Genomic DNA, 11,927 nt, shown 5'->3' with positions numbered 1-11,927 from the left:
ATCATAAAAAATATAGGGATGCAACCAACATCAATTCCAAAGTTCAGTAATGGTTGTTTGATCCACAACAATTGAGCACAACATGAAGCAGCAGCAACATACTCAGCTTCAGCAGTAGATAAGGCCATTGAATTTTGCTTTTTGGTAGCCTATGACACAAGACATGAACCAAGTAAGTGTGCCATACCTGAGGTGCTCTTCCTCCACAAGGAAACCTGCATAATCAGCGTGAGCATATCCCACTAGGTTAAAATTACTACCTTTTGGATACCAAAGGCAAAGGTCAGTGGTGCCTTTCAAGTATCTCAATACTCTCTTGACAACAGTCCAGTGGGACTTCTTTGGATTTGCTTGAAATCGAGCACAAAGACCTCTACTGAAAACAATGTCAGGTCTGTTAGCAGTAAGATACAAAGGAGAACCAATCATTCCCCTATACAACTTCTGATCAACAGATGAACCAGGTTCATCTATATCTAATTTCGTGGATGTTGCAATAGGAGTGTCAATTTCTTTGGATGTTCCTTCCTGGTATTGTTACTGAGTAATATGTTCATGGACAGGTTCCCTCGAGGTTTGAGGATCAATTGCTCTCTAGTCAGTTCCCCCTGTCATGTTGCCATGGGTGGAAGGACCTGTTCCATCACATGTTCCTTCCTGTGATGCTTGTGCAGGCTGGACTATGGTTTCACCATTTGAATTTCTTATCAGCCCAATCTCTTCATTATCTTTCTCCTGCTTCTCAGAAAAAATGTTAGTTTTAAATAACATATACATTTTTTCTACACACATAGTTCTTTTACTGTATATCTTATAAGCTTTACTATGTGAAGAATATCCCAAGAATACTTCCTCATCACTTCTGGGATCATACTTACCTAGGGAGTCTTTGCCATTGTTGTGCACAAGGCACTTGCATAGAAATGCCCTAAGATGGGATATATTTAGCTTTCTCCCTTTAAGTGGCTCATAGGGAATCTTCTTAACAAGAAGTCTAGTCATGCAACTATTTATGATGTAGCATGCAAAAATTCAGCAAACTTAGCATTTTCGAATTCAGTTCCATGATAGACCTAATTGATGCAAATTGATTACCTAGTTGTTTCTGAGTTTTTCTAACAAAAGAAGTAAACATGTCAAATGCTTCATCTTTAGATGTTAAAAATAATGTCCAAGTAAACCTAGAGTAATCATCAACAAGCACCATCACATATCTTTTACCACATCTGCTTAATGTTCTCATTGGACCACAGAGATCCATATGGACCAGTTCCATCATTCTGGTGGTGCTTACCACTTTCTTGCATTTAAAAGAAGGATCTTACCTGCTTCCCCCTTGCACAAGCCTCACAAACTTTGTCTTCCTTGAACTTGATGTTAGGCAGCCCTATCACCAGATCCTTGAAGACTAATTTGTTGAGTTGACTCAGACTTGCATGTCCAAGTCTCTTGTGCCAAAGGAGGGGATCATTGTCCAACACACTTAAGCAAGTGAGTTCATCTTCTGAAAGTGTGGACAAATCTATAATGCATGTACTGTTTACTCTTTTTTCCCTGCAAAATAATCTTGTCAGTGGTAATATTAATCACAAAATATTTGGTAGTGGTGAATGCTACCAAGTTACCTTTATCACATAATTGTGATACACTGTTTAGACTTTACTTTAGGCTATCTATTAAGTAGACATTCTCAATAGAGTGATAAACAGTCTTACCTACCTTTCCAACCCCAATGATCTCACCTTTCTTCCTATTTCCAAAGGAGACATTACCTCCTTTGAGGTCCTCAAGTGAAAGGAACTGGTTCTTGCTTCCTGTCATATGCTTTGAACAACCACTATCCATGTACCATATTTTGCTGCTCCCCTTCACTTGGACCCGCGAAAGGAAATCAGGGGTTAGTCTTAGGAACCCAAACTAGTTTGGGTCCCTTTCTATAGGCAAAAGGGTGAATCAAATTCTTTTTAGCCCAACCTGGCAGCCTATTTTTCCCTTGAACAAATTCTTTATTCTTTTGACTAGCCTTTTCTTTTGCAATACATTCACTTTTATAGTGACCAGTTTTACCACAATGTGTGCAAATTTTGTTCTCAGGAAGTGTGAGGTACTTGCTTTTGGGATCCCACTTAGGTGCAGGGGTCCCGTAGCCAAGTCCTCTCTTATTGCTACTATGGTGTTCATGTAGCCATGAAAGTGCATCGGAGGACCTATTCCATTTACAGGTTTTATCTAGCTCGTGCTTGACCTTGTTTAGATCCTCCTTAAGGACTCTTATCTGCTCATCTCTTTTGTACAACTCATTTTTCATTTTTCCTACATTTTCTTTTAAAGTGAGTTGTGTGTGATCAGATTTCTTTTACCAGTTCCTAATTTCAATTTTAGATTTTCAGATTTAAGCTCTAAGACTGTGGTGTCAAGTTCATGAACCTGGTTCTTCAACTCAGCATTTTTACTATCACTTTCACTAGCCCTAAGTTCCAGGTTTTTGCACTTAGCTTTCAGAATCACACATTCCTTAGACAGCTGTTCCTTTTCATTGTTTATAACCTCAAATTCATCAATGACTTTCTTTAGACAAAAACTTAATCTTGTCTTTGAGATGAATTATACTTACCTCAGATTCCTCATCGGATTCTCCAATTGCCATAAGTGCTTGTTCATCTCCATCTTCATCTTCTGAGTCATCATCTGAGCTTTCACCCCAAGCAGCAACCATAGCCTTTGTTAATCCTTTGTTCTTCTTGGGATGAACCTATTCCTTCTTCCTGTTCCTTCGTTCAGCTCTTTCCTTCTTCCATTCAATTTCCCATTGAGGGCAATTTTTGATGTGGTGATCAGTCTTCCCACACTTGTAACACCCCTCATTGGTTTATTTTTCAGGAACCCTTGGTTTGTTGTAGCTTCCACTTCTTGAAGGACCATTTCCTCTCATTAGGTACTTCTTGAAATCCTTTGTGATCATGGTCATTTCATCCTCCTCTAGATCAGCACCTTCAGTGATTAAATGCCATGCTCCTTTCCTTCTTGGGTGCATCCATCTTCATGGTTTGCCTTCTGAGTTCATAGGCAGTGAGATTTCCAATTAGCTCATCCAACTTAAGAGTGGCAATGTTCTTTAATTCCTGAATAGCTGTGATTTTGCTTTCCCAAGAGATTGGTAGTACCCTTGTCAAAATCTTCTCAACTTTGTCTTCTTCAAGAATAACCCTTCCAAGAGACTTAAGTTCATTTGTCAGTGTGGTGAACCTTGTATACATCTCTTGGATGGTTTCCCCTTCCTTCATGGTGAAATTCTCATATTGAGAATACAGCAGTGTTCCTCTTGATCTTTTCACTTGAGGTGTTCCTTCATGGGTCACTTGCAAGGTGTCCCATATCTCCTTAGCAGTAGTACAACTTTGAATTCTACTGTACTCGTCTGGACCAAGTCCACACACAAGCCATTTCTTGGCCTTTGCATTCTTTTCCCACTTCCTCAAGTCCTAAGCATTGCAGTCAACTCTTGTTTTTGGCACATCCACTCCTTCAACATTCTTCTTTGTAGTTTCCAAAGGACCATCAGTGACTATGTCCCAGAGTTCATAGTCCTCTCCTATGATATGATCTCTCATCCTGTTTTTCCACCAAGAGTAGTAGTGGCCACTAAAGAGTGGAGGCCTATCAGTGGATTGCCCTTCCCAGTTTCCAGGTGGTGCGCTCATTTTGATCTGTTCCTAAGGTGTTAGCCTCTTCAAGGATAACCTGCTCTGATACCGATGTTTTAAGCGTCAACACCACACAAGAGGGGGGTGATTTGTGTGGTACCCAATTTTCTCTCTAGAAGAACCTGGTTCTTCTAGGTATACTAACTACTGCTGTTTGTGGAATAATAAATACAGAAAATAAAGAACAAAGAGATTTTTACGTGGAAAACACCTGGCTCAAAAGGTGAAAAAACCACGACCTACTACTCAGTAGGATTTTCCCAAACTTCCACTAATATCACTGAGCCAAAACAACATTTACAAAACTCTTGTAAACCTAAGGATTTGTTACATCCCATGTTTTCGTATGTAAGAGTACGTCATAAGTCAATTAATGTAAGCTCAAAAATAGAATCATCTTTCAAAAGTTTACAAAGTTAGTTCATCATGTTAAAGTGGAGGTTACAAATATATAGGATCATTGATACCAAGTAGCAAGAGAGTTTGAAGGCTTAGAAGCTAAACAAATTGAAGAAAATAAGTTTCGTCGAAAGTCGACAAGTTGGAATGTTTTACCATGTACTTTTGGGGTGAAACTAGGGTGATTAACATTATAAGGAGATTATAATATGAGTTATTTTAGTTGTTTGATAGTTGGTGTTATGTTTTGAAGTCAAGCGAGTTGTGGAATAAAAGTTGGAAAAGGTCATCGCAAGTTCCATTCATAAATGTGCTAAAGATTAGGTCAAATGTAACTGATCTTTTCTCCTAATATACTTGGAAATACGGGATGATCTACCTACCCAATTTAAAGATCTATGAGTCTAGTTTCCAACGCAATAAACCGTTTGTTAATACGATATTGGAGTAGATAGATATTCGCGTTTTCGCGAGACTGCGCAGGATGGTAGGTGACAAGTAGGTGCATCACCTACTTGCCAAAATAAGAGGACTCAATTAAAAGCCCCAATGTCGGCCAAGAGGGGTCTTTTAAGGGAATATAAACTCAGTTATTTCACCTATCTTTCAGACCAAGAAAACCTAATTGAACCCTTGCAAATCCTCCCCAAAAATCCCACACAAACCTAGGGTATTTCGGGTGTTACGACGCGATTCTAGTGCTGAAAAGTCCGGACAGCTTGCTAGTTTCTCTTTCTCCTTCGTGTAGCCGTGTTGAGGAACTTATTTTTGATGAAAAAGGACCAGGTTTCGTGGGTTATACTCAGTACAAGGTGAGTTTATGCTTCTCCTTCCATTATCTATGCGTTTGCGAGTTGTAACTAGATCGTAAAGAATAGACCTAGCTAGTTTCGAAAGAATGGTATGTTGTTTGTTCTTGTGTAATGGTTGGCTGGTTGTGAACTTATTTATAGGTTGTATTCATGGCTGGTTTATTATATAAGAGGTATAATGATGTACTTTTGGTTGTGTTTCTCAATTTGAAAGAAAAGATAAGTCGAAACGTGTTTAAGTAAACCGAAAAATTATTTTTGAGTTGATGAACTTGTGGGACTGTTTTGTAGGCTGTTTCGTGATGGTATTGGGTTGTCTCTTTTGCTACTGTTTTTTTGATGGAGTTGAGAGGAGGAAGGGTGTGGAGAAACACCACATAATGGCAAGGTCGTTTGTTGGTCGTTCGTCGTAACATTTTCGGATTGTTTGACACTATTATGGTTGTCGTGTTGTGTATGAAGTGATAGGGGTATGTTGGGCTATTTGTGATTGTTTTGACTAGTGTGAAGTCATATATATAGGGGAGGTGCTATCCGTTTCATTGTAAAATAGGTTGTGGTCGATACATAATAGTTACGACGCTTAAACGATAACGAGAGTGTCATTTCTCTTATTGTAGACTAAGAAGCCGTGAAATTGCATAGCCTGAGGTTGGGAAGAACATACAAGGTATGTTAAGGCACTTCCTTCTTTCTTTTGGCATGATCTAAAGTGAAATGAATACGCTACTTCATAACGGATCTACTCCTAGCAACTAAGGTTGTCCATGTTGTTCTTTCCATATAAAATTATTCTAAGCAAGTGTGTATGATCCTTGAATCCTACTAAGGTTCATATTGAGGGTATGGATGTCCATAATGTTCTTAAGTCACTCCAGAAGGTTTAGAAGGTGATTCCATGAGTCTAGCATGCATTATATATAGTATCTATTTTACTCTACCGAGCCACGCTATAGTCGGTCGGGTACGACACCTATTGTGCAACCACTGATCAGTTGGGTTTACCGAGCTCCACGTGGCCGGGTACGATTTTACCGAGCCTTATGATGGCCGGGTACGTTTTTACCGAGTCCTCTTTGAGGCCGGGTACGATATGATGATGATGATGCCCACAGAGGCGAATGTTTTTAAAAAGTTTATGTATATATATGTATTATGCATTTCATATCAGTAACCCCCAGAGGCACTCAGATGTTACAGGTTGTATCTCCTCTATCGCACTTTACATTACTGTTCTTGTTTATGCTTTCCTGCCTTACATACTCGGTACTTTATTTGTACTGATGTCCCTTTTGCCTGGGGACGCTGCGTTTCATGCCCGCAGGTCCCGATAGACAGGTTGACATTCCTCCAAGTAGGCTATCAGCTCAGCGGAAGGTGTTGGTGCACTCCACTTGCTCCGAAGTTGCCTATTTGGTCAGTATGCTTTGGATATGTATTGATTGGTATAGCTGGGCCCTGTCCCGACCTTTATGATATTAGGTACTCTTAGAGGCTTGTAGACAGATGTCAGGTGTATGGATACTTGTATGGCCTTTTCGGCTTATGTTTTGAGTTTACAAATGATCACGTCGGCCTTATAGGCCCGTATGTCACATATATAAGTTTATATATCATGTTGGGTCTTCATAAGTTGAGTATTCCCTTATGTTTTATTCTTGTTATCTCATGACGGGTTTTCTGGCTCATTTACTCATGATAGTATGATAAGAAAGATATGTTATGTTGGTACTCGTTTGAGTAAGGCACCGGGTGCCCGTTGCGGCCCTTCGATTTGGGTCGTGACAGGATTAAACTCTAATCCCGTTGTGGCAACCAGCCTCTAACTGCTGCGACAACTTCAAGTTAACTCTAACTTGAATACTCAAAGTACCTAATACAATTGCTTCTATGAATGCTGGAAAGGTACAACTTTAAAATACCTACTACAATTGAACTAGAATAAAAGAAAGACACATAAAACTCTTTATGGAGCTGGTTCTTCAATCTGGTTCTTGTAGATTCTGGTTTGCACACTTGAATCACACACGAACTGCTTGCAAAAAGCCTTGCTATTTTGCTCTCAATTCACGTTTAACTTCTGCGTTTTGTGCAACACTTTAATGTGAGAACATCCTGCAATTTATAGAGTTAGTAGATGAAGAAATAACTAGAGTTCTGATGCAACTCTTCCTTGGTGGAAGAGTTCTAGTTGATTTAAACTTCTAACTCCTTCCCTATCTTGAATTGTGTTCTCTTTGACTAAGGACTCCTTCTCCTTATCAATTATGCAACCTTTTCGATCAGGAGATATTAAATACACCAAGTTAAGCTGATCTCTTTCACGTGAAACCCACATGCTCAAATCTGCCTGTTTCTGTGCACCTGAGTGATGGACCTGGTTCATCCTGAGTTCCTTTGTCAATCTTCAAAACTAACCTTTACTTGGGCCAACAGGGAGAGGATCAGGAGGTTCGATGATGGCTTCACTTATCAACTACGAATTTTTCTGACCAGAGAGAGGGTATCTGGCGCTTCTTTTGAGGAGGTGGTTGACATTGCCAGAGAGATAGAGTCAGTTCGCCGCCTGGAGCAAGTTGAGAGGGAGGCCAAGAGGCCTCGGGGATCTGGTAGTTTTGGTGGTGTTCCTTCTTGAGGTCAGTTTCAGCACGGCAGAGGCCGTCCATTCAGACATGCTCAGCCAGCTCGTTCGGGTCACCGTGGCGAATCATCTGGCCATGGTTCTCATGGTTCGCATCAGGGTCACTCATCTCTCAGTGCCTTCCCAGCTCAGAGTTCGAGTCATGCACCATCAGTTCAGGGTTCATCTATGCTTTGTTCTTCTAGTGGGTATCCCGGTGCTCGGGGCTCCCTTCAGTCCCCACCGCCATTTGCTGGGAGAGGTTGCTTCGAGTGTGGTGATTTGGGTCATATCAAGAGATTATGTCCCCGTCTAACGAGAGGTTCATCCTAGTAGAGGAGTTATCCTTCGGCTTCAGCACCAGTTACTTCCCCACCTGCCCAGTCAGCTCGGGGTGGAGGTCAGTCAGCTAGGGGTCGCCCTAGAGGGGAGGCCGATCAGGTGACGGTCAGGCCCGTTTCTATGCCCACCTAGCCAGACCAGATGCTATTGCTTTAGATGCTTTGATTACTGTTATTGTCTCAGTCATCCACAGAGATGCCTCTGTGTTATTTGACCTTGGTTCCACTTTTTTATATGTGTCATCATATTTTGCTCGTTGTCGCAACCCCTCTTTTCCTCCTTGCGGAGAAAGTCCGAGTTTTGACATTCATGGGGGATCGACTCCTTTCCTTTTGGGATTTGGGTATTTGAAGAGTCGCCGCCTAACAGATTATGGTGCGTTAGGGCACCTAGAGCGGTTAACTCATGTAACTAGTTTGCATTACCAGAGATTAGGGTAAGGGCTCGAAATAACCTCGAGGGGAAGGTGTTAGGCATCCCTCGCGGTCCACAATGGTGGGTCCCGGCCGAACTTATATGAATAGTCATTTTGAACAAGTAAGCAGTTTCAACACATATTTGCAAATAAAGGCATGTTTTTTTTACATTCTAAACACAGGTATGACTCAGGTAATGGGAGCAAGAGAGAGGTTTGAACAACTTGCACATATGTAAAGAAAAGTAAATTCATTTTGACAACGGGAGTTGAGAAAGAGGGGTCATAGGTTGGTTAGCCTACAGGATCATACCCACAATATGCCCGATAATCACTCCTCAATGAGGGCTACACGTGACATTAGCGCGTAGTCATCATATCCTTACTACCCAATTCCTCCCCTTTGGTCATAGCCTAAAGCGTTCTAGCAACCTTGAAACATATCCTATGCGTGCACTACCCATCCCTTCCTTGTGGCCCTGGAGGTATTTAGGACCTCTAATTTAGGCAGTTCTAGACCATCCTAAGGTACTTAAAGGAGTAAAATCTAGGCGTCAACCAAAAAATAATTAGGACTGCACTAAAAGAGAACAATTAAAGGCTCACATTTACCTCCACAAACAGAGCAAGCAAGTGCACGTCTTAAACACAGTTTTAGGTATTTAAAGAAGCCCTAGAGCCGGATATCTAGGTGAGCAGAAAATATGGAATATTGAGTTAGGGCCAAGGTGTAAAAGAACTTAATCCATTTGCCTACTGATTCTTGAATATGTTGAATATGAGCAGTATCAAATACAAGGCGTAGTTTTATAGATTGCAGAATTTTAGCCGCCCTATAGGCTTGCCTAAGCGTATAATAGTGATGTCCTATGAGCATGGTATCTAATCATTGATCAGGAATGCAGTAAAACAGTAAGCAATTTTTAAAACGGGCGATTTGAATCCTATAGGCATGCTTTCTAATGATATTGATTAATGCAGCGTTGAAAACTTATGAAAGAAACGAATAGATTAGTTAATGATTTAGAATCTACAAACATGAGTTAAAGTTAGACTGATTTTAGATCCTATAGGCATGGTTTCTATTAAAGCTGATTTAGACCCTATAGGCATGATTTCTATTAAAGCTGATTTAGATCCTATGAACATGGATTCTAATTGTGTAAAGGTAAAGCAAGCAGAATTTATTTAAACCAAACAGATCCTATAGGCATATTATCTAACGAACACATTTGAACCAAACGGACCCCCTATAGGTATGTCATCTAACAAAAAACACATTTGAATCGAAATGGACCCTATAGGCATGTCATCTACCCCAACTTAACCCTCAGTATGCAACTACCCTTCCTTTTTACTAGTCACCCCAATATTTGTTTACAATAATTATTACAGACCAAGAATTGAATATAAATTGCACAAATAGAATAGAAGTTAAGTTATAGGGAGCCTGAAGCAGGCCCAAAGCAATCCTGGTGTACCAAGCCTTCACTAGTCTCAAATGCCCAAAGTTTCATAGCCCAAATTCATGTCTAGGTGCGTCAGAGTTCCCCAGGGACCTCAAGGATCCCGGGCAGTGCTCTCACCCAGACTTTCCTCAAACAAAGACTGATTATGTACAGTGTGGAAGTGCTAGCCCTGATATGCGAGAGTTTAGAGAGATCTCAGGGGTCTCAAGGCAGTACACATACTAGAGGGGCGGGACTTAGTAATCTAAGAGTAATGTGAGAGTGCATAATAATTTGAAAGAGTTTGATAAACAGTATAAAGAAAGGTCTTAGGAATGAAAAGAGTTTCTGAAAACCAGTACCAATTGACGAAAGTATGAAAAAGAATTTTGCAATCAGAACACAAGTCATAGAACAAACAGCCTTGGAAAAATACTTTGACAAACAATTTCCACACAAGGAGAGAATGGTTGGGGAACACATAGAATACACCTTAATGGGGCACATAAACAACAGGATGCATAGAATTCACAAGGGATTCTACAGAACTGATAGGTTAGATAGCATGCAGGTCATTGAAACCAGGATCGCAGTAGAAACATGTTTGAGGACACATAAACTGCAGTTACCCTTAGCAGGTAGAACATGCAAGGACTTGAATGAACATACTAGGCAAGTATTAACAAATGTAGGCATGCTAATTACACAAAAGCAAAGTTTAGGCATGCTGGATAAACAATAATCAGTCAAACAGGCTAGTTATATATGCCAGACATGTTAAACAAGATAGTGAACCGACAAGTAAGGTGGGGACATGCTAATTGTATATTTGAATAAAGCAGTACTTGGCATGCTAGGTAAGCATAAACAAAAGCAGGAATGAATTCAGGAATGATGAACTAAGACAGTAAATAAACACGTAGGTTTGGATTCTGAAATTTAATCAGAAGCATACCAGTTAGAGAAAGAAAACACAAGATGTAAGACAGATGTTGCACAATTTCCAGCCTTGGCTTGCAGCCGGCTAGTTTAACAAAAGATCACAAGTAGCAGAGAGGGCAGAAAGCATTTTTTTAGAGTGTAAGAGTGTGGAGGAACTAGTGTTCGTGTGTTTCAAAAGTATTATATAGCACTCAACAGAGCAACACAAATAAGGCAAAGAATAATTAAGAGTTCCAAATAAGGTATGCAAGTAAAATTAAATTGTTAATTGGGGCTAAACCCAATCAAATAATTTAACAGAATCCGGAAGGCATCCCTTAAATTAGGGAGAATCAATTAACAACCAAGTTACATGTTCAATAAGGTAAATAAATCAATCAAAGACCCCCTAGGAGTCGGTTAAAGCAATTGAATCCCATAAGTCAAGCAAATAAACCAATTAAGGCAAGCAGTACCAGTCACGAGTCGCAAATAAGGAAAGAAAGTCACAGAGAAGTACCAATCCCGACAAAACATAATTTGAACCCTAATTAGGCAAACAAAATCAGTCAATCCCTTTTAATTGACAGAACTAAAGAATAATTGTAGAATATTAAAATAATCATGTGAAGTCAGCAGAAAACCTAGGGATTAAAACATAGATAGGAAAAATCGGTCGAACAAGTAACGAGAACCACAGTCAAACACTTAAGAAATTTAGCACAAAACTTAGAGGGATGAAACCTTAATTTTAAAACACTTAAAGAAGAAAACTGGAAGGCGTGTCAATCATACAGAGATTTGAACAAACAGAAGTCATAGAAGTCAAAAACCTGAAGTATTGTAGTGTTCAAAAAATTGGTCACTAGTAAAAAAGGGTAAAATAAACCATAAAAGTAGCCATGGAAGTTTAAAAAAATGTTTCAGATAGCTAGAGGTTCAAGAAAACAAGCCCTAATATAGTAAAAAGGTTCAGACATCGATTAACTGGTAAAGAATTAAAGGAACTTTTTAGGAAAATCAATGATGAACTTAGGATCATTCCAGATCTACAGAGATCTGAACCGATTCAAGTCCAAACCTTGGGTTTCTTGAAGAAAAGAGAGAGGGTAAGAGAATCTGGCCTTTGAATCAAGGACTTGAACTGTGAAACTTGAATAGAACTCACTCACAGACCATGGACAAACTCTTGAAGAGCCTTAAAGGAGATCTGGACCAGATCTCTTCGAGGTCCTTCCACAAAAACCACACTATCGAACAACCAAG

The sequence above is a fragment of the Nicotiana attenuata genome, unplaced genomic scaffold, assembly GCF_001879085.1.
Source record: "Nicotiana attenuata strain UT unplaced genomic scaffold, NIATTr2, whole genome shotgun sequence".
NCBI lineage: Eukaryota > Viridiplantae > Streptophyta > Magnoliopsida > Solanales > Solanaceae > Nicotiana > Nicotiana attenuata.
This window is presented reverse-complemented; position numbering follows the sequence as displayed.